At 33.4% G+C, this 27,019-nt stretch overlaps 1 protein-coding gene across 3 annotated transcripts in view; it reads right to left on the reverse strand.

The window, feature by feature from the left end:
- The window catches only part of AkhR (Adipokinetic hormone receptor), a 47,645-nt gene that overhangs the window by 19,615 nt on the left and 1,011 nt on the right, over nt 1-27,019 (reverse strand). The window lies entirely within an intron of this gene.

Here is a 27,019-nt window from a genome sequence, read left to right on the forward strand (position 1 = left end):
TGTTTGTAAGGGACGTCGTACGTGTTACCAATGATGGTAGAGTCACCATAATTATTTCTAAGACAATGACAAACACGAATCATTCAATATTTTCGATCGAAAATTTTAGAAATTTTTCGATTTCAAAATACCGTCCTTTTTGTGATATTTTCATTATTTACGGAGATACAGGCATTTAAAGTTTTGACCTTTTTTTTTCTTAAAAATATCGACTTTTAAGTGAAATCTTGGGTTCGTACGTGTCTGTAAGGGACGTAGTACGTGTTACCAATGATGATAGAGTCACCATAATTATTTCCAAGATAATGACAAACGCCAATCATTAAATATTTGCGATCAAAAATTTTAGAAATTTTTTGATTTTAAAATACCGTCCTTTGTGCGATATCTCCATTATTTACGGAGATACGGGCATTTAAAGTTTTAACCAATTTTTTTTTTGGATATATCGATTATTGAGCGAGTCCTGGGCTTTGTACGTGTTTGTAAGGGATGTAGTACGTAATAGTACGTATTACCAACGATGGTAGAGTCACCATAGATGTTTCCAAGACAATGACAAACGTCAATCATTGAACATTTTCGATCGAAAATTTTAAAAATTTTTTGATTTCAAAATACCGTTCTTTTTGCGATATCTCCATTATTTACGGAGATATGGGCATTTAAAGTTTTGACCAATTTTTTTTTTGGATATATCGATTATTGAGCGAGTCCTGGGCTTTGTACGTGTTTGTAAGGGATGTAGTACGTATTACCAACGATGGTAGAGTCACCATAGATGATTCCAAGACAATGACAAACGTCAACCATTGAACATTTTCGATCGAAAATTTTAAAAATTTTTTGATTTCAAAATACCGTCCTTTTTGCGATATCTCCATTATTTACGGAGATACGGGCATTTAAAGTTTTAAACATTTTTTTTTGGAAATATCGATTATTTAGCGAATTCTGGGCTTCGTACGTGTTTGTAAGGGACGTCGTACGTGTTACCAACGATGGTAGAGTCACCATAATTATTTCTAAGACAATGACAAACGCGAATCATTCAATATTTTCGATCAAAAATTTTAGAAATTTTTCGATTTCAAAATACCGTCCTTTTTGCGATATCTCCATTATTTACGGAGATACGGGTATTTCAAGTTTTGACCAATTTTTTTTTTGGATATATCGATTATTGAGCGAGTCCTGGGCTTTGTACGTGTTTGTAAGGGATGTAGTACGTATTACCAACGATGGTAGAGTCACCATAGATGTTTCCAAGACAATGACAAACGCGAATCATTCAATATTTTCGATCAAAAATTTTAAAAATTTTTTGATTTTAAAATACTGTCCTTTTTGCGATATCTCCATTATTTACGGAGATACGGGCATTAAAAGTTTTGACCAATTTTTTTTTTGGATATATCGATAATTGAGCGAGTCGTGGGCTTTGTACGTGTTTGTAAGGGATGTAGTACGTGTTACCAACGATGGTAGAGTCACCATAATTATTTCTAATACATTGACAAACGCGAATCATTAAGTATTTTCGATCGAAAATTTCAGAAATTTTTTGATTTCAAAATACTGTCCTTTTTGCGATATCTCCATTATTCACGGAGATACGGGCATTTGAAGTTTTGACCTTTTTTTTTCTTAAAAATATCGACTTTTAAGTGAAGTCTTGGGTTCGTACATGTCTGTAAGGGACGTAGTACGTGTTACCAATGATGATAGAGTCACCATAATTATTTCCAAGATAATGACAAACGCCAATCATTACATGTTTTCGATCGAAAATTTTAGAAATTTTTTGATTTCAAAATACCGTCCTTTTTGCGATATCTCCATTATTTACGGACATACGGGCATTTAAAGTTTTAAACTTTTTTTTTTGGAAGTATCGATTATTGAGCGAATTCTGGGCTTCGTACGTGTTTGTAAGGGACGTCGTACGTGTTACCAACGATGGTAGAGTCACCATAATTATTTCTAAGACAATGACAAACGCGAATCATTCAATATTTTCGATCGAAAATTTTAGAAATTTTTTAATTTCAAAATACCGTCCTTTTTGCGATATCTTCATTATTTACGGAGATACAAGCATTTAAAGTTTTGACCAATTTTTTTTTTGGATATATCGATTATTGAGCGAGTCGTGGGCTTTGTACGTGTTTGTAAGGGATGTAGTACGTGTTACCAACGATGGTAGAGTCACCATAATTATTTCTAATACAATGACAAACGCGAATCATTTAATATTTTTGATCGAAAATTTTAGAAATTTTTCGATTCCAAAATACCGTCTTTTTTGCGATATCTTCATTATTTACGGAGATACAGGCATTTAAAGTTTTGACTTTTTTTTTTCTTAAAAATATCGACTTTTAAGTGAAGTCTTGGGTTCGTACGTGTCTGTAAGGGACGTAGTACGTGTTACCAATGATGATAGAGTCACCATAATTATTTCCAAGATAATGACAAACGCCAATCATTAAATATTTTCGATCGAAAATTTTAGAAATTTTTTGATTTCAAAATACCGTCCTTTTTGCGATATCTCCATTATTTACGGCGATGCGGGCATTTATAGTTTTAACCAATTTTTTTTTGGATATATCGATTATTGAGCGAGTCCTGGGCTTTGTACGTGTTTGTAAAGGATGTAGTACGTATTACCAACGATGGTAGAGTCACCATAGATGTTTCCAAGACAATGACAAAAGTCAATCATTGAACATTTTCGATCGAAAATTTTAGAAATTTTTTGATTTCGAAATACCCTCCTTTTTGCGATATCTCCATTATTTACGGAGATACGGGCATTTAAAGTTTTAAACTTTTTTTTTTGGAAGTATCGATTATTGAGCGAATTCTGGGCTTCGTACGTGTTTGTAAGGGACGTCGTACGTGTTACCAACGATGGTAGAGTCACCATAATTATTTTTAAGACAATGACAAACGCGAATCATTCAATATTTTCGATCGAAAATTTTAGAAATTTTTTAATTTCAAAATACCGTCCTTTTTGCGATATCTTCATTATTTACGGAGATACAGGCATTTAAAGTTTTGACCTTTTTTTTTCTTAAAAATATCGACTTTTAAGTAAACTCTTGGGTTCGTACGTGTCTGTAAGGGACGTAGTACGTGTTACTAATGATGATAGAGTCACCATAATTATTTCCAAGATAATGACAAACGCCAATCATTAAATATTTGCGATCGAAAATTTTAGAAATTTTTTGATCCCAAAATACCGTTCTTTTTGCGATATCTCCATTATTTACGGAGATACGGGCATTTAAAGTTTTAAACTTTTTTTTTTGGAAATATTGATTATTTAGCGAATTCTGGGCTTCGTACGTGTTTGTAAGGGACGTCGTACGTGTTACCAATGATGGTAGAGTCACCATAATTATTTCTAAGACAATGACAAACACGAATCATTCAATATTTTCGATCGAAAATTTTAGAAACTTTTCGATTTCAAAATACCGTCCTTTTTGTGATATTTTCATTATTTACGGAGATACAGGCATTTAAAGTTTTGACCTTTTTTTTTCTTAAAAATATCGACTTTTAAGTGAAATCTTGGGTTCGTACGTGTCTGTAAGGGACGTAGTACGTGTTACCAATGATGATAGAGTCACCATAATTATTTCCAAGATAATGACAAACGCCAATCATTAAATATTTGCGATCAAAAATTTTAGAAATTTTTTGATTTTAAAATACCGTCCTTTGTGCGATATCTCCATTATTTACGGAGATACGGGCATTTAAAGTTTTAACCAATTTTTTTTTTGGATATATCGATTATTGAGCGAGTCCTGGGCTTTGTACGTGTTTGTAAGGGATGTAGTACGTAATAGTACGTATTACCAACGATGGTAGAGTCACCATAGATGATTCCAAGACAATGACAAACGTCAACCATTGAACATTTTCGATCGAAAATTTTAAAAATTTTTTGATTTCAAAATACCGTCCTTTTTGCGATATCTCCATTATTTACGGAGATACGGGCATTTAAAGTTTTAAACTTTTTTTTTTGGAAATATCGATTATTTAGCGAATTCTGGGCTTCGTACGTGTTTGTAAGGGACGTCGTACGTGTTACCAACGATGGTAGAGTCACCATAATTATTTCTAAGACAAAGACAAACGCGAATCATTCAATTTTTTCGATCGAAAATTTTAGAAATTTTTCGATTTCAAAATACCGTCCATTTTGCGATATCTTTATTATTTACGGAGATACAGGCATTTAAAGTTTTGACCTTTTTTTTTCTTGAAAATATCGACTTTTAAGTGAAGTCTAGGGTTCGTCCGTGTCTGTAAGGGACGTAGTACGTGTTACCAATGATGATAGAGTCACCATAATTATTTCCAAGATAATGACAATTGCCAATCATTACATGTTTTTGATCGAAAATTTAAGAAATTTTTTGATTTCAAAATACCGTCCTTTTTGCGATATCTCCATTATTTACGGAGATACGGGCATTTAAAGTTTTAAACTTTTTTTTTTGGAAATATCGATTATTTAGCGAATTCTGGGCTTCGTACGTGTTTGTAAGGGACGTCGTACGTGTTACCAACGATGGTAGAGTCACCATAATTATTTCTAAGACAAAGACAAACGCGAATCATTCAATTTTTTCGATCGAAAATTTTAGAAATTTTTCGATTTCAAAATACCGTCCATTTTGCGATATCTTTATTATTTACGGAGATACAGGCATTTAAAGTTTTGACCTTTTTTTTTCTTGAAAATATCGACTTTTAAGTGAAGTCTAGGGTTCGTACGTGTTTGTAAGGGACGTCGTACGTGTTACCAATGATGATAGAGTCACCATAATTATTTCCAAGATAATGACAAACGCCAATCATTAAATATTTGCGATCAAAAATTTTAGAAATTTTTTGATTTTAAAATACCGTCCTTTGTGCGATATCTCCATTATTTACGGAGATACGGGCATTTAAAGTTTTAACCAATTTTTTTTTTGGATATATCGATTATTGAGCGAGTCCTGGGCTTTGTACGTGTTTGTAAGGGATGTAGTACGTAATAGTACGTATTACCAACGATGGTAGAGTCACCATAGATGTTTCCAAGACAATGACAAACGTCAATCATTGAACATTTTCGATCGAAAATTTTAAAAATTTTTTGATTTCAAAGTACCGTTCTTTTTGCGATATCTCCATTATTTACGGAGATATGGGCATTTAAAGTTTTGACCAATTTTTTTTTTGGATATATCGATTATTGAGCGAGTCCTGGGCTTTGTACGTGTTTGTAAGGGATGTAGTACGTATTACCAACGATGGTAGAGTCACCATAGATGATTCCAAGACAATGACAAACGTCAACCATTGAACATTTTCGATCGAAAATTTTAAAAATTTTTTGATTTCAAAATACCGTCCTTTTTGCGATATCTCCATTATTTACGGAGATACGGGCATTTAAAGTTTTAAACTTTTTTTTTTGGAAATATTGATTATTTAGCGAATTCTGGGCTTCGTACGTGTTTGTAAGGGACGTCGTACGTGTTACCAACGATGGTAGAGTCACCATAATTATTTCTAAGACAAAGACAAACGCGAATCATTCAATTTTTTCGATCGAAAATTTTAGAAATTTTTCGATTTCAAAATACCGTCCTTTTTGCGATATCTTTATTATTTACGGAGATACAGGCATTTAAAGTTTTGACCTTTTTTTTTCTTAAAAATATCGACTTTTAAGTGAAGTCTAGGGTTCGTCCGTGTCTGTAAGGGACGTAGTACATATTACCAACGATAGTAGAGTCACCATAGATGTTTCCAAGACAATGACAAACGCCAATCATTGAACATTTTCGATCGAAAATTTTAAAAATTTTTTGATTTCAAAATACCGTCCTTTTTGCGATATCTCCATTATTTACGGAGATACGGGCATTTAAAGTTTTAAACTTTTTTTTTTGGAAATATCGATTATTTAGCGAATTCTGGGCTTCGTACGTGTTTGTAAGGGACGTCGTACGTGTTACCAACGATGGTAGAGTCACCATAATTATTTCTAAGACAATGACAAACGCGAATCATTCAATATTTTCGATCAAAAATTTTAGAAATTTTTCGATTTCAAAATACCGTCCTTTTTGCGATATCTCCATTATTTACGGAGATACGGGCATTTAAAGTTTTAACCAATTTTTTTTTTGGATATATCGATTATTGAGCGAATTCTGGGCTTCGTACGTGTTTGTAAGGGACGTCGTACGTGTTACCAACGATGGTAGAGTCACCATAATTATTTCTAAGACAATGACAAACGCCAATCATTACATGTTTTCGATCGAAAATTTTAAAAATTTTTTGATTCCAAAATACCGTCCTTTTTGCGATATCTCCATTATTCACGGAGATACGGGCATTTGAAGTTTTGACCTTTTTTTTTCTTAAAAATATCGACTTTTAAGTGAAGTCTTGGGTTCGTACGTGTCTGTAAGGGACGTAGTACGTGTAACCATTGATGATAGAGTCACCATAATTATTTCCAAGATAATGACAAACGCCAATCATTACATGTTTTTGATCGAAAATTTAAGAAATTTTTTGATTTCAAAATACCGTCCTTTTTGCGATATCTCCATTATTTACGGAGATACGGGCATTTAAAGTTTTAAACTTTTTTTTTTGGCAGTATCGATTATTGAGCGAATTCTGGGCTTCGTACGTGTTTGTAAGGGACGTCGTACGTGTTACCAACGATGGTAGAGTCACCATAATTATTTCTAAGACAAAGACAAACACGAATCATTCAATATTTTCGATCGAAAATTTTAGAAATTTTTTGATTTCAAAATACCGTCCTTTTTGCGATATCTTCATTATTTACGGAGATACAGGCATTTAAAGTTTTGACCTTTTTTTTTCTTAAAAATATCGACTTTTAAGTAAAGTCTTGGGTTCGTACATGTCTGTAAGGGACGTAGTACGTGTTACCAATGATAATAGAGTCACCATAATTATTTCCAAGATAATGACAAACGCCAATCATTAAATATTTGCGATCGAAAATTTTAGAAATTTTTTGATTCCAAAATACCGTCCTTTTTGCGATATCTCCATTATTTACGGAGATACGGGCATTTAAAGTTTTAAACTTTTTTTTTTGGAAATATTGATTATTTAGCGAATTCTGGGCTTCGTACGTGTTTGTAAGGGACGTCGTACGTGTTACCAATGATGGTAGAGTCACCATAATTATTTCTAAGACAATGACAAACACGAATCATTCAATATTTTCGATCGAAAATTTTAGAAATTTTTCGATTTCAAAATACCGTCCTTTTTGTGATATTTTCATTATTTACGGAGATACAGGCATTTAAAGTTTTGACCTTTTTTTTTCTTAAAAATATCGACTTTTAAGTGAAATCTTGGGTTCGTACGTGTCTGTAAGGGACGTAGTACGTGTTACCAATGATGATAGAGTCACCATAATTATTTCCAAGATAATGACAAATGCCAATCATTAAATATTTGCGATCAAAAATTTTAGAAATTTTTTGATTTTAAAATACCGTCCTTTGTGCGATATCTCCATTATTTACGGAGATACGGGCATTTAAAGTTTTAACCAATTTTTTTTTTGGATATATCGATTATTGAGCGAGTCCTGGGCTTTGTACGTGTTTGTAAGGGATGTAGTACGTAATAGTACGTATTACCAACGATGGTAGAGTCACCATAGATGTTTCCAAGACAATGACAAACGTCAATCATTGAACATTTTCGATCGAAAATTTTAAAAATTTTTTGATTTCAAAATACCGTTCTTTTTGCGATATCTCCATTATTTACGGAGATATGGGCATTTAAAGTTTTGACCAATTTTTTTTTTTGGATATATCGATTATTGAGCGAGTCCTGGGCTTTGTACGTGTTTGTAAGGGATGTAGTACGTATTACCAACGATGGTAGAGTCACCATAGATGATTCCAAGACAATGACAAACGTCAACCATTGAACATTTTCGATCAAAAATTTTAAAAATTTTTTGATTTCAAAATACCGTCCTTTTTGCGATATCTCCATTATTTACGGAGATACGGGCATTTGAAGTTTTAAACTTTTTTTTTTGGAAATATCGATTATTGATCGAATTCTGGGCTTCGTACGTGTTTGTAAGGGACGTCGTACGTGTTACCAACGATGGTAGAGTCACCATAATTATTTCTAAGACAAAGACAAACACGAATCATTCAATATTTTCGATCGAAAATTTTAGAAATTTTTTGATTTCAAAATACCGTCCTTTTTGCGATATCTTCATTATTTACGGAGATACAGGCATTTAAAGTTTTGACCTTTTTTTTTCTTAAAAATATCGACTTTTAAGTAAAGTCTTGGGTTCGTACATGTCTGTAAGGGACGTAGTACGTGTTACCAATGATAATAGAGTCACCATAATTATTTCCAAGATAATGACAAACGCCAATCATTAAATATTTGCGATCGAAAATTTTAGAAATTTTTTGATTCCAAAATACCGTCCTTTTTGCGATATCTCCATTATTTACGGAGATACGGGCATTTAAAGTTTTAAACTTTTTTTTTTGGAAATATTGATTATTTAGCGAATTCTGGGCTTCGTACGTGTTTGTAAGGGACGTCGTACGTGTTACCAATGATGGTAGAGTCACCATAATTATTTCTAAGACAATGACAAACACGATTCATTCAATATTTTCGATCGAAAATTTTAGAAATTTTTCGATTTCAAAATACCGTCCTTTTTGTGATATTTTCATTATTTACGGAGATACAGGCATTTAAAGTTTTGACCTTTTTTTTTCTTAAAAATATCGACTTTTAAGTGAAATCTTGGGTTCGTACGTGTCTGTAAGGGACGTAGTACGTGTTACCAATGATGATAGAGTCACCATAATTATTTCCAAGATAATGACAAATGCCAATCATTAAATATTTGCGATCAAAAATTTTAGAAATTTTTTGATTTTAAAATACCGTCCTTTGTGCGATATCTCCATTATTTACGGAGATACGGGCATTTAAAGTTTTAACCAATTTTTTTTTTGGATATATCGATTATTGAGCGAGTCCTGGGCTTTGTACGTGTTTGTAAGGGATGTAGTACGTAATAGTACGTATTACCAACGATGGTAGAGTCACCATAGATGTTTCCAAGACAATGACAAACGTCAATCATTGAACATTTTCGATCGAAAATTTTAAAAATTTTTTGATTTCAAAATACCGTTTTTTTTGCGATATCTCCATTATTTACGGAGATATGGGCATTTAAAGTTTTGACCAATTTTTTTTTTTGGATATATCGATTATTGAGCGAGTCCTGGGCTTTGTACGTGTTTGTAAGGGATTTAGTACGTATTACCAACGATGGTAGAGTCACCATAGATGATTCCAAGACAATGACAAACGTCAACCATTGAACATTTTCGATCAAAAATTTTAAAAATTTTTTGATTTCAAAATACCGTCCTTTTTGCGATATCTCCATTATTTACGGAGATACGGGCATTTGAAGTTTTAAACTTTTTTTTTTGGAAATATCGATTATTGATCGAATTCTGGGCTTCGTACGTGTTTGTAAGGGACGTCGTACGTGTTACCAACGATGGTAGAGTCACCATAATTATTTCTAAGACAATGACAAACGCGAATCATTCAATATTTTCGATCAAAAATTTTAGAAATTTTTCGATTTCAAAATACCGTCCTTTTTGCGATATCTCCATTATTTACGGAGATACGGGCATTTAAAGTTTTAACCAATTTTTTTTTTGGATATATCGATTATTGAGCGAATTCTGGGCTTCGTACGTGTTTGTAAGGGACGTCGTACGTGTTACCAACGATGGTAGAGTCACCATAATTATTTCTAAGACAATGACAAACGCCAATCATTACATGTTTTCGATCGAAAATTTTAAAAATTTTTTGATTCCAAAATACCGTCCTTCTTGCGATATCTCCATTATTCACGGAGATACGGGCATTTGAAGTTTTGACCTTTTTTTTTCTTAAAAATATCGACTTTTAAGTGAAGTCTTGGGTTCGTACGTGTCTGTAAGGGACGTAGTACGTGTTACCAATGATGATAGAGTCACCATAATTATTTCCAAGATAATGACAAACGCCAATCATTACATGTTTTTGATCGAAAATTTAAGAAATTTTTTGATTTCAAAATACCGTCCTTTTTGCGATATCTCCATTATTTACGGAGATACGGGCATTTAAAGTTTTAAACTTTTTTTTTTGGCAGTATCGATTATTAAGCGAATTCTGGGCTTCGTACGTGTTTGTAAGGGACGTCGTACGTGTTACCAACGATGGTAGAGTCACCATAATTATTTCTAAGACAAAGACAAACGCGAATCATTCAATATTTTCGATCGAAAATTTTAGAAATTTTTTGATTTCAAAATACCGTCCTTTTTGCGATATCTTCATTATTTACGGAGATACAGGCATTTAAAGTTTTGACCTTTTTTTTTCTTAAAAATATCGACTTTTAAGTAAAGTCTTGGGTTCGTACATGTCTGTAAGGGACGTAGTACGTGTTACCAATGATAATAGAGTCACCATAATTATTTCCAAGATAATGACAAACGCGAATCATTCAATATTTTCGATCGAAAATTTTAGAAATTTTTTGATTCCAAAATACCGTCCTTTTTGCGATATCTCCATTATTTACGGAGATACGGGCATTTAAAGTTTTAAACTTTTTTTTTTGGCAGTATCGATTATTGAGCGAATTCTGGGCTTCGTACGTGTTTGTAAGGGACGTCGTACGTGTTACCAACGATGGTAGAGTCACCATAATTATTTCTAAGACAAAGACAAACGCGAATCATTCAATATTTTCGATCGAAAATTTTAGAAATTTTTTGATTTCAAAATACCGTCCTTTGTGCGATATCTCCATTATTTACGGAGATACGGGCATTTAAAGTTTTAACCAATTTTTTTTTTGGATATATCGATTATTGAGCGAGTCCTGGGCTTTGTACGTGTTTGTAAGGGATGTAGTACGTAATAGTACGTATTACCAACGATGGTAGAGTCACCATAGATGTTTCCAAGACAATGACAAACGTCAATCATTGAACATTTTCGATCGAAAATTTTAAAAATTTTTTGATTTCAAAATACCGTTCTTTTTGCGATATCTCCATTATTTACGGAGATATGGGCATTTAAAGTTTTGACCAATTTTTTTTTTGGATATATCGATTATTGAGCGAATTCTGGGCTTCGTACGTGTTTGTAAGGGACGTCGTACGTGTTACCAACGATGGTAGAGTCACCATAATTATTTCTAAGACAATGACAAACGCCAATCATTACATGTTTTCGATCGAAAATTTTAAAAATTTTTTGAATCCAAAATACCGTCCTTCTTGCGATATCTCCATTATTCACGGAGATACGGGCATTTGAAGTTTTGACCTTTTTTTTTCTTAAAAATATCGACTTTTAAGTGAAGTCTTGGGTTCGTACGTGTCTGTAAGGGACGTAGTACGTGTTACCAATGATGATAGAGTCACCATAATTATTTCCAAGATAATGACAAACGCCAATCATTACATGTTTTTGATCAAAAATTTAAGAAATTTTTTGATTTCAAAATACCGTCCTTTTTGCGATATCTCCATTATTTACGGAGATACGGGCATTTAAAGTTTTAAACTTTTTTTTTTGGCAGTATCGATTATTAAGCGAATTCTGGGCTTCGTACGTGTTTGTAAGGGACGTCGTACGTGTTACCAACGATGGTAGAGTCACCATAATTATTTCTAAGACAAAGACAAACGCGAATCATTCAATATTTTCGATCGAAAATTTTAGAAATTTTTTGATTTCAAAATACCGTCCTTTTTGCGATATCTTTATTATTTACGGAGATACAGGCATTTAAAGTTTTGACCTTTTTTTTTCTTAAAAATATCGACTTTTAAGTAAAGTCTTGGGTTCGTACATGTCTGTAAGGGACGTAGTACGTGTTACCAATGATAATAGAGTCACCATAATTATTTCCAAGATAATGACAAACGCGAATCATTCAATATTTTCGATCGAAAATTTTAGAAATTTTTTGATTCCAAAATACCGTCCTTTTTGCGATATCTCCATTATTTACGGAGATACGGGCATTTAAAGTTTTAACCAATTTTTTTTTTGGATATATCGATTATTGAGCGAGTCCTGGGCTTTGTACGTGTTTGTAAGGGATGTAGTACGTAATAGTACGTATTACCAACGATGGTAGAGTCACCATAGATGTTTCCAAGACAATGACAAACGTCAATCATTGAACATTTTCGATCGAAAATTTTAAAAATTTTTTGATTTCAAAATACCGTTCTTTTTGCGATATCTCCATTATTTACGGAGATATGGGCATTTAAAGTTTTGACCAATTTTTTTTTTGGATATATCGATTATTGAGCGAATTCTGGGCTTCGTACGTGTTTGTAAGGGACGTCGTACGTGTTACCAACGATGGTAGAGTCACCATAATTATTTCTAAGACAATGACAAACGCCAATTATTGAACATTTTCGATCGAAAATTTTAAAAATTTTTTGATTTCAAAATACCGTCCTTTTTGCGATATCTCCATTATTTACGGACATACGGGCATTTGAAGTTTTAAACTTTTTTTTTTGGATATATCGATTATTGAGCGAGTCCTGGGCTTTGTACGTGTTTGTAAGGGATGTAGTACGTAATAGTACGTATTACCAACGATGGTAGAGTCACCATAGATGTTTCCAAGACAATGACAAACGTCAATCATTGAACATTTTCGATCGAAAATTTTAAAAATTTTTTGATTTCAAAATACCGTTCTTTTTGCGATATCTCCATTATTTACGGAGATATGGGCATTTAAAGTTTTGACCAATTTTTTTTTTGGATATATCGATTATTGAGCGAATTCTGGGCTTCGTACGTGTTTGTAAGGGACGTCGTACGTGTTACCAACGATGGTAGAGTCACCATAATTATTTCTAAGACAATGACAAACGCCAATCATTACATGTTTTCGATCGAAAATTTTAAAAATTTTTTGATTCCAAAATACCGTCCTTCTTGCGATATCTCCATTATTTACGGAGATACGGGCATTTAAAGTTTTAAACTTTTTTTTTTGGCAGTATCGATTATTAAGCAAATTCTGGGCTTCGTACGTGTTTGTAAGGGACGTCGTACGTGTTACCAATGATAATAGAGTCACCATAATTATTTCCAAGATAATGACAAACGCGAATCATTCAATATTTTCGATCGAAAATTTTAGAAATTTTTTGATTCCAAAATACCGTCCTTTTTGCAATATCTCCATTATTTACGGAGATACGGGCATTTAAAGTTTTAAACTTTTTTTTTTGGCAGTATCGATTATTGAGCGAATTCTGGGCTTCGTACGTGTTTGTAAGGGACGTCGTACGTGTTACCAACGATGGTAGAGTCACCATAGATGTTTCCAAGACAATGACAAACGTCAATCATTGAACATTTTCGATCGAAAATTTTAAAAATTTTTTGATTTCAAAATACCGTTCTTTTTGCGATATCTCCATTATTTACGGAGATATGGGCATTTAAAGTTTTGACCATTTTTTTTTTTGGATATATCGATTATTGAGCGAGTCCTGGGCTTTGTACGTGTTTGTAAGGGATGTAGTACGTAATAGTACGTATTACCAACGATGGTAGAGTCACCATAGATGTTTCCAAGACAATGACAAACGTCAATCATTAAACATTTTCGATCGAAAATTTTAAAAATTTTTTGATTTCAAAATACCGTCCTTTTTTCGATATCTCCATTATTTACGGAGATACGGGCATTTGAAGTTTTAAACTTTTTTTTTTGGAAATATCGATTATTGATCGAATTCTGGGCTTCGTACGTGTTTGTAAGGGACGTCGTACGTGTTACCAACGATGGTAGAGTCACCATAATTATTTCTAAGACAATGACAAACGCCAATTATTACATGTTTTCGATCGAAAATTTTAAAAATTTTTTGATTCCAAAATACCGTCCTTCTTGCGATATCTCCATTATTCACGGAGATACGGGCATTTGAAGTTTTGACCTTTTTTTTTCTTAAAAATATCGACTTTTAAGTGAAGTCTTGGGTTCGTACGTGTCTGTAAGGGACGTAGTACGTGTTACCAATGATGATAGAGTCACCATAATTATTTCCAAGATAATGACAAACGCCAATCATTACATGTTTTTGATCAAAAATTTAAGAAATTTTTTGATTTCAAAATACCGTCCTTTTTGCGATATCTCCATTATTTACGGAGATACGGGCATTTAAAGTTTTAAACTTTTTTTTTTGGCAGTATCGATTATTAAGCGAATTCTGGGCTTCGTACGTGTTTGTAAGGGACGTCGTACGTGTTACCAACGATGGTAGAGTCACCATAATTATTTCTAAGACAAAGACAAACGCGAATCATTCAATATTTTCGATCGAAAATTTTAGAAATTTTTTGATTTCAAAATACCGTCCTTTTTGCGATATCTTCATTATTTACGGAGATACAGGCATTTAAAGTTTTGACCTTTTTTTTTCTTAAAAATATCGACTTTTAAGTAAAGTCTTGGGTTCGTACATGTCTGTAAGGGACGTAGTACGTGTTACCAATGATAATAGAGTCACCATAATTATTTCCAAGATAATGACAAACGCGAATTATTCAATATTTTCGATCGAAAATTTTAGAAATTTTTTGATTCCAAAATACCGTCCTTTTTGCGATATCTCCATTATTTACGGAGATACGGGCATTTAAAGTTTTAAACTTTTTTTTTTGGCAGTATCGATTATTGAGCGAATTCTGGGCTTCGTACGTGTTTGTAAGGGACGTCGTACGTGTTACCAACGATGGTAGAGTCACCATAATTATTTCTAAGACAAAGACAAACGCGAATCATTCAATATTTTCGATCGAAAATTTTAGAAATTTTTTGATTTCAAAATACCGTCCTTTGTGCGATATCTCCATTATTTACGGAGATACGGGCATTTAAAGTTTTAACCAATTTTTTTTTTGGATATATCGATTATTGAGCGAGTCCTGGGCTTTGTACGTGTTTGTAAGGGATGTAGTACGTAATCGTACGTATTACCAACGATGGTAGAGTCACCATAGATGTTTCCAAGACAATGACAAACGTCAATCATTGAACATTTTCGATCGAAAATTTTAAAAATTTTTTGATTTCAAAATACCGTTCTTTTTGCGATATCTCCATTATTTACGGAGATATGGGCATTTAAAGTTTTGACCAATTTTTTTTTTGGATATATCGATTATTGAGCGAATTCTGGGCTTCGTACGTGTTTGTAAGGGACGTCGTACGTGTTACCAACGATGGTAGAGTCACCATAATTATTTCTAAGACAATGACAAACGCCAATCATTACATGTTTTCGATCGAAAATTTTAAAAATTTTTTGATTCCAAAATACCGTCCTTCTTGCGATATCTCCATTATTCACGGAGATACGGGCATTTGAAGTTTTGACCTTTTTTTTTCTTAAAAATATCGACTTTTAAGTGAAGTCTTGGGTTCGTACGTGTCTGTAAGGGACGTAGTACGTGTTACCAATGATGATAGAGTCACCATAATTATTTCCAAGATAATGACAAACGCCAATCATTACATGTTTTTGATCGAAAATTTAAGAAATTTTTTGATTTCAAAATACCGTCCTTTTTGCGATATCTCCATTATTTACGGAGATACGGGCATTTAAAGTTTTAAACTTTTTTTTTTGGCAGTATCGATTATTAAGCGAATTCTGGGCTTCGTACGTGTTTGTAAGGGACGTCGTACGTGTTACCAACGATGGTAGAGTCACCATAATTATTTCTAAGACAAAGACAAACGCGAATCATTCAATATTTTCGATCGAAAATTTTAGAAATTTTTTGATTTCAAAATACCGTCCTTTTTGCGATATCTTCATTATTTACGGAGATACAGGCATTTAAAGTTTTGACCTTTTTTTTTCTTAAAAATATCGACTTTTAAGTAAAGTCTTGGGTTCGTACATGTCTGTAAGGGACGTAGTACGTGTTACCAATGATAATAGAGTCACCATAATTATTTCCAAGATAATGACAAACGCGAATCATTCAATATTTTCGATCGAAAATTTTAGAAATTTTTTGATTCCAAAATACCGTCCTTTTTGCAATATCTCCATTATTTACGGAGATACGGGCATTTAAAGTTTTAAACTTTTTTTTTTGGCAGTATCGATTATTGAGCGAATTCTGGGCTTCGTACGTGTTTGTAAGGGACGTCGTACGTGTTACCAACGATGGTAGAGTCACCATAATTATTTCTAAGACAAAGACAAACGCGAATCATTCAATATTTTCGATCGAAAATTTTAGAAATTTTTTGATTTCAAAATACCGTCCTTTGTGCGATATCTCCATTATTTACGGAGATACGGGCATTTAAAGTTTTAACCAATTTTTTTTTTGGATATATCGATTATTGAGCGAGTCCTGGGCTTTGTACGTGTTTGTAAGGGACGTAGTACGTGTTACCAATGATGATAGAGTCACCATAATTATTTCCAAGATAATGACAAACGCCAATCATTACATGTTTTTGATCGAAAATTTAAGAAATTTTTTGATTTCAAAATACCGTCCTTTTTGCGATATCTCCATTATTTACGGAGATACGGGCATTTAAAGTTTTAAACTTTTTTTTTTGGCAGTATCGATTATTAAGCGAATTCTGGGCTTCGTACGTGTTTGTAAGGGACGTCGTACGTGTTACCAACGATGGTAGAGTCACCATAATTATTTCTAAGACAAAGACAAACGCGAATCATTCAATATTTTCGATCGAAAATTTTAGAAATTTTTTGATTTCAAAATACCGTCCTTTTTGCGATATCTTCATTATTTACGGAGATACAGGCATTTAAAGTTTTGACCTTTTTTTTTCTTAAAAATATCGACTTTTAAGTAAAGTCTTGGGTTCGTACATGTCTGTAAGGGACGTAGTACGTGTTACCAATGATAATAGAGTCACCATAATTATTTCCAAGATAATGACAAACGCGAATCATTCAATATTTTCGATCGAAAATTTTAGAAATTTTTTGATTCCAAAATACCGTCCTTTTTGCGATATCTCCATTATTTACGGAGATACGGGCATTTAAAGTTTTAAACTTTTTTTTTTGGCAGTATCGATTATTGAGCGAATTCTGGGCTTCGTACGTGTTTGTAAGGGACGTCGTACGTGTTACCAACGATGGTAGAGTCACCATAATTATTTCTAAGACAAAGACAAACGCGAATCATTCAATATTTTCGATCGAAAATTTTAGAAATTTTTTGATTTCAAAATACCGTCCTTTGTGCGATATCTCCATTATTTACGGAGATACGGGCATTTAAAGTTTTAACCAATTTTTTTTTTGGATATATCGATTATTGAGCGAGTCCTGGGCTTTGTACGTGTTTGTAAGGGATGTAGTACGTAATAGTACGTATTACCAACGATGGTAGAGTCACCATAGATGTTTCCAAGACAATGACAAACGTCAATCATTGAACATTTTCGATCGAAAATTTTAAAAATTTTTTGATTTCAAAATACCGTTCTTTTTGCGATATCTCCATTATTTACGGAGATATGGGCATTTAAAGTTTTGACCAATTTTTTTTTTGGATATATCGATTATTGAGCGAGTCCTGGGCTTTGTACGTGTTTGTAAGGGATGTAGTACGTATTACCAACGATGGTAGAGTCACCATAGATGATTCCAAGACAATGACAAACGTCAATTATTGAACATTTTCGATCGAAAATTTTAAAAATTTTTTGATTTCAAAATACCGTCCTTTTTGCGATATCTCCATTATTTACGGACATACGGGCATTTGAAGTTTTAAACTTTTTTTTTTGGAAGTATCGATTATTGAGCGAATTCTGGGCTTCGTACGTGTTTGTAAGGGACGTCGAACGTGTTACCAACGATGGTAGAGTCACCATAATTATTTCTAAGACAATGACAAACGCGAATCATTCAATATTTTCGATCAAAAATTTTAGAAATTTTTCGATTTCAAAATACCGTCCTTTTTGCGATATCTCCATTATTTACGGAGATACGGGCATTTCAAGTTTTGACCAATTTTTTTTTTTGATATATCGATTATTGAGCGAGTCCTGGGCTTTGTACGTGTTTGTAAGGGATGTAGTACGTATTACCAACGATGGTAGAGTCACCATAGATGTTTCCAAGACAATGACAAACGCGAATCATTCAATATTTTCGATCAAAAATTTTAAAAATTTTTTGATTTTAAAATACTGTCCTTTTTGCGATATCTCCATTATTTACGGAGATACGGGCATTAAAAGTTTTGACCAATTTTTTTTTTGGATATATCGATTATTGAGCGAGTCGTGGGCTTTGTACGTGTTTGTAAGGGATGTAGTACGTGTTACCAACGATGGTAGAGTCACCATAATTATTTCTAATACATTGACAAACGCGAATCATTTAATATTTTTGATCGAAAATTTTAGAAATTTTTCGATTCCAAAATACCGTCCTTTTTGCGATATCTCCATTATTTACGGAGATACGGGCATTTGAAGTTTTAAACTTTTTTTTTTGGAAATATCGATTATTGAGCGAATTCTGGGCTTCGTACGTGTTTGTAAGGGATGTAGTACGTATTACCAACGATGGTAGAGTCACCATAGATGTTTCCAAGACAATGACAAACGCGAATCATTCAATATTTTCGATCAAAAATTTTAAAAATTTTTTGATTTTAAAATACTGTCCTTTTTGCGATATCTCCATTATTTACGGAGATACGGGCATTAAAAGTTTTGACCAATTTTTTTTTTGGATATATTGATTATTGAGCGAGTCGTGGGCTTTGTACGTGTTTGTAAGGGATGTAGTACGTGTTACCAACAATGGTAGAGTCACCATAATTATTTCTAATACAATGACAAACGCGAATCATTTAATATTTTTGATCGAAAATTTTAGAAATTTTTCGATTCCAAAATACCGTCTTTTTTGCGATATCTTCATTATTTACGGAGATACAGGCATTTAAAGTTTTGACCTTTTTTTTTCTTAAAAATATCGACTTTTAAGTGAAGTCTTGGGTTCGTACGTGTCTGTAAGGGACGTAGTACGTGTTACCAATGATGATAGAGTCACCATAATTATTTCCAAGATAATGACAAACGCCAATCATTAAATATTTTCGATCGAAAATTTTAGAAATTTTTTGATTTCAAAATACCGTCCTTTTTGCGATATCTCCATTATTTACGGCGATACGGGCATTTATAGTTTTAACCAATTTTTTTTTGGATATATCGATTATTGAGCGAGTCCTGGGCTTTGTACGTGTTTGTAAAGGATGTAGTACGTATTACCAACGATGGTAGAGTCACCATAGATGTTTCCAAGACAATGACAAACGTCAATCATTGAACATTTTCGAACGAAAATTTTAGAAATTTTTTGATTTCGAAATACCCTCCTTTTTGCGATATCTCTATTATTTACGGAGATACGGGCATTTAAAGTTTTAAACTTTTTTTTTGGGATTTCCGATTATTGAGCGAATTCTGGGCTTCGTACGTGTTTGTAAGGGACGTCGTACGTGTTACCAACGATGGTAGAGTCACCATAATTATTTCCAAGATAATGACAAACGCCAATCATTGAACATTTTCAATCGAAAATTTTAGAAATTTTTTGATTTCAAAATACCGTCCTTTTTGCGATATCTCCATTATTTACGCAGTTACGGGCATTTGAAGTTTTGACCTTTTTTTTTTTGGAAATATCGATTATTGAGCCAATTCTGGCCTCGTACGTGTTTGTAAGGGACGTCGAACGTGTTACTAACGATGGTAGAGTCACCATAATTATTTCTAAGACAATGACAAACGCGAATCATTCAATATTTTCGATCGAAAATTTTAGAAATTTTTTGATTTCAAAATACCGTCCTTTTTGCGATATCTCCATTATTCACGGAGATACGGGCATTTATAGTTTTAACCAATTTTTTTTTTGGGATTTTCGATTATTGAGCGAATTCTGGGCTTCGTACGTGTTTGTAAGGGACGTCTTACGTGTTACCAACGATGGTAGAGTCACCATAATTATTTCCAAGATAATGACAAACGCCAATCATTGAACATTTTCAATCGAAAATTTTAGAAATTTTTTGATTTCAAAATACCGTCCTTTTTGCGATATCTCCATTATTTACGCAGTTACGGGCATTTAAAGTTTTGACCAATTTTTTCTTTGGATATATCGATTATTGAGCGAGTCCTGGGCTTTGTACGTGTTTGTAAAGGATGTAGTACGTATTACCAACGATGGTAGAGTCACCATAGATGTTTCCAAGACAATGACAAACGTCAATCATTGAACATTTTCGATCGAAAATTTTAGAAATTTTTTGATTTCAAAATACCGTCCTTTTTGCGATATCTCCATTATTTACGGAGATACGGGCATTTATAGTTTTAACCAATTTTTTTTTTGGGATTTTCGATTATTGAGCGAATTCTGGGCTTCGTACGTGTTTGTAAGGGACGTCGTACGTGTTACCAACGATGGTAGAGTCACTATAATTATTTCCAAGATAATGACAAACGCAAATTTTTAAATATTTTCGATCCAAAATTTTAGAAATTTTTTGATTTCAAAATACCGTCCTTTTCGCGATATTTCCATTATTCACGGAGATACGGGCATTTAAAGTTTTGACCAATTTTTTCTTTGGATATATCGATTATTGAGCGAGTCCTGGGCTTTGTACGTGTTTGTAAGGGATGTAGTACGTATTACCAACGATGGTAGAGTCACCATAGATGTTTCCAAGACAATGACAAACGCGAATCATTTAATATTTTCGATCAAAAATTTTAAAAATTTTTTGATTTTAAAATACTGTCCTTTTTGCGATATCTCCATTATTTACGGAGATACGGGCATTCAAAGTTTTGACCAATTTTTTTTTTGGATATATCGATTATTGAGCGAGTCCTGGGCTTTGTACGTGTTTGTAAGGGACGTAGTACGTATTACCAACGATGGTAGAGTCCCCATAGTTATTTCCAAGACAATGTCAAACGCCAATCATTGAACATTTTCAATCGAAAATTTTAGAAATTTTTTGATTTCAAAATACCGTCCTTTTTGCGATATCTCCATTATTTACGGAGTTACAGGCATTTGAAGTTTTGACCTTTTTTTTTTGGAAATATCGATTATTGAGCTAATTCTGGGCTTCGTACGTGTTTGTAAGGGACGTCGAACGTGTTACCAACGATGGTAGAGTCACCATAATTATTTCTAAGACAATGAGAAACGCGAATCATTCAATATTTTCGATCGAAAATTTTAGAAATTTTCTGATTTCAAAATACCGTCCTTTTTGCGATATCTCCATTATTTACGGAGATACGGGCATTTATAGTTTTAACCAATTTTTTTTTGGATATATCGATTATTGAGCGAGTCCTGGGCTTTGTACGTGTTTGTAAAGGATGTAGTACGTATTACCAACGATGGTAGAGTCACCATAGATGTTTCCAAGACAATGACAAACGTCAATCATTGAACATTTTCGATCCAAAATTTTAGAAATTTTTTGATTTCAAAATACCGTCCTTTTTGCGATATCTCCATTATTTACGGAGTTACAGGCATTTGAAGTTTTGACCTTTTTTTTTTGGAAATATCGATTATTGAGCTAATTCTGGGCTTCGTACGTGTTTGTAAGGGACGTCGAACGTGTTACCAACGATGGTAGAGTCACCATAATTATCTCTAAGACAATGACAAACGCGAATCATTTAATATTTTCGATCGAAAATTTTAGAAATTTTCTGATTTCAAAATACCGTCCTTTTTGCGATATCTCCATTATTCACGGAGATACAGGCATTTAAAGTTTTGACCTTTTTTTTCTTAAAAATATCGACTTTTAAGTGAAGTCTGCGGTTCGTACGTGTTTGTAAGGGACGTAGTACGTGTTACCAATGATGATAGAGTCACCATAGTTATTTCCAAGATAATGACAAACGCCAATCATTCAATATTTTCGATCCAAAATTTTAGAAATTTTTTGATTTCAAAATACCGTCCTTTTTGCGATATCTCCATTATTTACGGAGATACGGGCATTTATAGTTTTAACCAATTTTTTTTTGGATATATCGATTATTGAGCGAGTCCTGGGCTTTGTACGTGTTTGTAAAGGATGTAGTACGTATTACCAACGATGGTAGAGTCACCATAGATGTTTCCAAGACAATGACAAACGTCAATCATTGAACATTTTCGATCGAAAATTTTAGAAATTTTTTGATTTCGAAATACCCTCCTTTTTGCGATATCTCCATTATTTACGGAGATACGGGCATTTAAAGTTTTAAACCTTTTTTTTGGGATTTCCGATTATTAAGCGAATTCTGGGCTTCGTACGTGTTTGTAAGGGACGTCGTACGTGTTACCAACGATGGTAGAGTCACCATAATTATTTCCAAGATAATGACAAACGCCAATTTTTAAATATTTTCGATCCAAAATTTTAGAAATTTTTTGATTTCAAAATACCGTCCTTTTTGCGATATTTCTATTATTCATGGAGATACGGGCATTTAAAGTTTTGACCAATTTTTTCTTTGGATATATCGATTATTGAGCGAGTCCTGGGCTTTGTACGTGTTTGTAAGGGACGTAGTACGTATTACCAACGATGGTAGAGTCCCCATAGTTATTTCCAAGACAATGTCAAACGCCAATCATTGAACATTTTCAATCGAAAATTTTAGAAATTTTTTAATTTCAAAATACCGTCCTTTTTGCGATATCTCCATTATTTACGGAGTTACAGGCATTTGAAGTTTTGACCTTTTTTTTTGGAAATATCGATTATTGAGCTAATTCTGGGCTTCGTACGTGTTTGTAAGGGACGTCGAACGTGTTACCAACGATGGTAGAGTCACCATAATTATTTCTAAGACAATGACAAACGCGAATCATTTAATATTTTCGATCGAAAATTTTAGAAATTTTCTGATTTCGAAATACCCTCCTTATTGCGATATCTCCATTATTTACGGAGATACGGGCATTTAAAGTTTTAAACCTTTTTTTTGGGATTTCCGATTATTAAGCGAATTCTGGGCTTCGTACGTGTTTGTAAGGGACGTCGTACGTGTTACCAACGATGGTAGAGTCACCATAATTATTTCCAAGATAATGACAAACGCCAATTTTTAAATATTTTCGATCCAAAATTTTAGAAATTTTTTGATTTCAAAATACCGTCCTTTTTGCGATATTTCTATTATTCATGGAGATACGGGCATTTAAAGTTTTGACCAATTTTTTCTTTGGATATATCGATTATTGAGCGAGTCCTGGGCTTTGTACGTGTTTGTAAAGGATGTAGTACGTATTACCAACGATGGTAGAGTCACCATAGATGTTTCCAAGACAATGACAAACGTCAATCATTGAACATTTTCGATCGAAAATTTTAGAAATTTTTTGATTTCGAAATACCCTCCTTTTTGCGATATCTCCATTATTTACGGAGATACGGGCATTTAAAGTTTTAAACTTTTTTTTTGGGATTTCCGATTATTGAGCGAATTCTGGGCTTCGTACGTGTTTGTAAGGGACGTCGTACGTGTTACCAACGATGGTAGAGTCACCATAATTATTTCCAAGATAATGACAAACGCCAATTTTTAAATATTTTCGATCCAAAATTTTAGAAATTTTTTGATTTCAAAATACCGTCCTTTTTGCGATATCTCCATTATTTACGGAGTTACAGGCATTTGAAGTTTTGACCTTTTTTTTTTTGGAAATATCGATTATTGAGCTAATTCTGGGCTTCGTACGTGTTTGTAAGGGACGTCGAACGTGTTACCAACGATGGTAGAGTCACCATAATTATCTCTAAGACAATGACAAACGCGAATCATTTAATATTTTCGATCGAAAATTTTAGAAATTTTCTGATTTCAAAATACCGTCCTTTTTGCGATATTTCCATTATTCACGGAGATACAGGCATTTAAAGTTTTGACCTTTTTTTTTCTTAAAAATATCGACTTTTAAGTGAAGTCTGCGGTTCGTACGTGTTTGTAAGGGACGTAGTACGTGTTACCAATGATGATAGAGTCACCATAGTTATTTCCAAGATAATGACAAACGCCAATCATTCAATATTTTCGATCGAAAATTTTAGAAATTTCATGATTTCAAAATACTGTCCTTTTTGTGATATCTCCATTATTTACGGAGATACAGGCGTTCCAAGTTTTTTCCGTTTCTTCGACCGAATTTTCCGGATTTTGAGTATAGATATGGGCCATGAGCCAATCACAAAGATAAATGAAATTATCTAATGGGTCAACTTTGCTAATAAAATGAATTTTCAATTGAGTAGCATAGCCTGGTATACTCGAAATAAAAAAAATAGAAATTAAATTTTTTTGATTTCAAATTATTTCGATTTTCGCGATACTTCCTTCAGTTAACGAGATATAGCCATTTTAAGTTCAGGCTGTTTTTTTGACCAAAATTTCTCGAGTTTGGGTATAGCCGTGGGCCATTAGTTTTTTGCAATTATGAATTAAATTGTCTGATGGGTTAACTTTGCTGATAAAATTAACAGCTCAGTCTGGTTTACTGGAATTGAAAAAAAAAATTTTTTTAGTTCCCACTGATTCCTAATCATCGCTTATTTAGCCAAATTTTTTTCATTTACGGAGAAACAGCTTTTCTTACAAGACGTTAAATATATACTTTAATCTACATCAGAGGACTTAAAATCATTCATTGATTATGTTGTGGTTTTGCTTTGTCATAACATTTGTATATTTAAAATCAAAAAGTTTAATATAAAACTACCACGCAGTGATGGTGGAATGTACTTATAGCACTTGAAGGGTCTGTTACCTGTGATTTTTAATTTTTTGCTTTTTTTGTGTGTAGCAAGTGGAAAAATAATGGAAACGCTTAAGTGTGTACACGTTGAAAGAGAGATAGAGTGAGCAATTAAGGTTCATCGAGAATCTGTCATTCTTAAGTATGTCTGGAGATTGTATAATGTAAGTTATTCCTATATGTGTATACATACACATGTGATATCTGTACACGAGCATCTGACTGTCCTGAGATAGGCTTGCTTTTTTTACGTTTGCGATGTATAATTTTTTGTATTTTTTACTGATATTTGTTATTATTAAAGAGAGAAGTCAATGCATTACTTGTGCAAACACAGAACTCGAATTACTTGTACCAATGGAAAACTACAAAAATGAGTTGTTGGGGCTACGTCGAGATTTTTCTGTCATACAGGAATATTGTTTTTCGTGGCTTTTTTTATAATTATCAGTATATTTGTCTGAGTTCCTGTGTGTGGCCGAGAAAAAGAAAGAAAGAAAAAAAGGTAAATTTGATAAAGAGCGTAAGCGTAACGCCTCATACGAGTTTCAATTAAGTTTCGCTGGGTTGAAAACCTAACGATACGATTGTATCATTGTGCCTCAAACTTTGTATTGTACATTTGAAGTAACTAGAATGATAATCTGTACAGCAATTTGATCTAGCGTTTGATACGCATGTCCCGAAAATAGTATTGCTCTTTTTTTCCTTACAGTTATTCCAAAGCGTTTACGACGTCGCTTTGACATGCTATATTAATGACTATCTCGACCGATTTGCCCGTCAACGGGAAAAAAAAAAAAAAATCACCGACATGGAAATTATCGTAGCAGATGATAGATAACTTATCGGAACGCTTATTGATGTGTCGAGACTGACGGAAAAAAAAACCAAAAAGAAACTAAAGAAAAAAGGGTATGCGCAGTGAGGCATGTAGGAAAGAAAAAAAATATGAGAAAGAATGTCTAGCCTGATCGCCACGCGCGTATTTATCATTAGCGCGTGCTCGGGTCGACGTTATTAAATTGAGAAATACTTATCGGAGCCCTGCATCAGCCCTCGTTAGTGTCAGCCAAACGTATGTGTCATTTTTTTCTTTTTTTATTCTCTTCTCTCACTCTTGCTTCCGAAAGCCACCCTGATGTGTAATCTACCCAATGGAATTTTTTTTAACCAGCCTGCATCGGGTAAAAAGGACTCTTTTATTCATCTCCCCGAACACCTTGTTTTTTTACCCTTCGTGAAAAATTAAATTCAAAAATTAACTACCGGACACATGAGCGTTTCCGAATGCGAAACGAAAATTTAAACGCCAAATCGCCTAAGCGGGAATGAAAAAACTCACCATCGAATACGCGGTACAGCAGTTTATCATGGCTCTGTGAAGTGGATGCTTATGACACGTCACATGCAATGCGCGAAGTGAAGGTTCTCGTTTAACATCATAACTGAAGTTAATTGTTTTGAGACAGCGATGGAAATAAGAACGAAAGCAATAAATATTATAGGTAAATACTTAATCGAAATCCTTGCTCCAACCAATAGGTATAAGTACTCGTTAAGTACAGAAGTGAAAAAAAAAAATAATAATGATAATAATAACGAAAAACAAACAAACGTTACATTATAGAATTTGTTGTAAAAATTGTACTTTTTTTTTAGTCAAATTAAAAATAGTGGGTTAATTGGTAGTGTTATACACGGCGCCCACGGGCGATAACGTGGTGTGGTATAGGTATGCATACATATCTGACTTTAAAATGGCTACGGAACCGGGCCGCAATAACAATGGGGGGGGGGGGGTGTGTTATTGTCATAGTCATTCACAGTGGGTGAAAAAAACTACCGAGCGAAGCAACAAGTATAATGATCAATGGGAAGTGCAGTTCACGCTCGTTCGTACATAGGTATGTCAAATATATATTGCGCAATGAAGTGCC

The sequence above is a fragment of the Copidosoma floridanum genome, unplaced genomic scaffold, assembly GCF_036245765.1.
Source record: "Copidosoma floridanum isolate Cflo_tuat_1 unplaced genomic scaffold, Cflo_Japanese_pri ptg000013l, whole genome shotgun sequence".
Lineage (NCBI taxonomy): Eukaryota > Metazoa > Arthropoda > Insecta > Hymenoptera > Encyrtidae > Copidosoma > Copidosoma floridanum.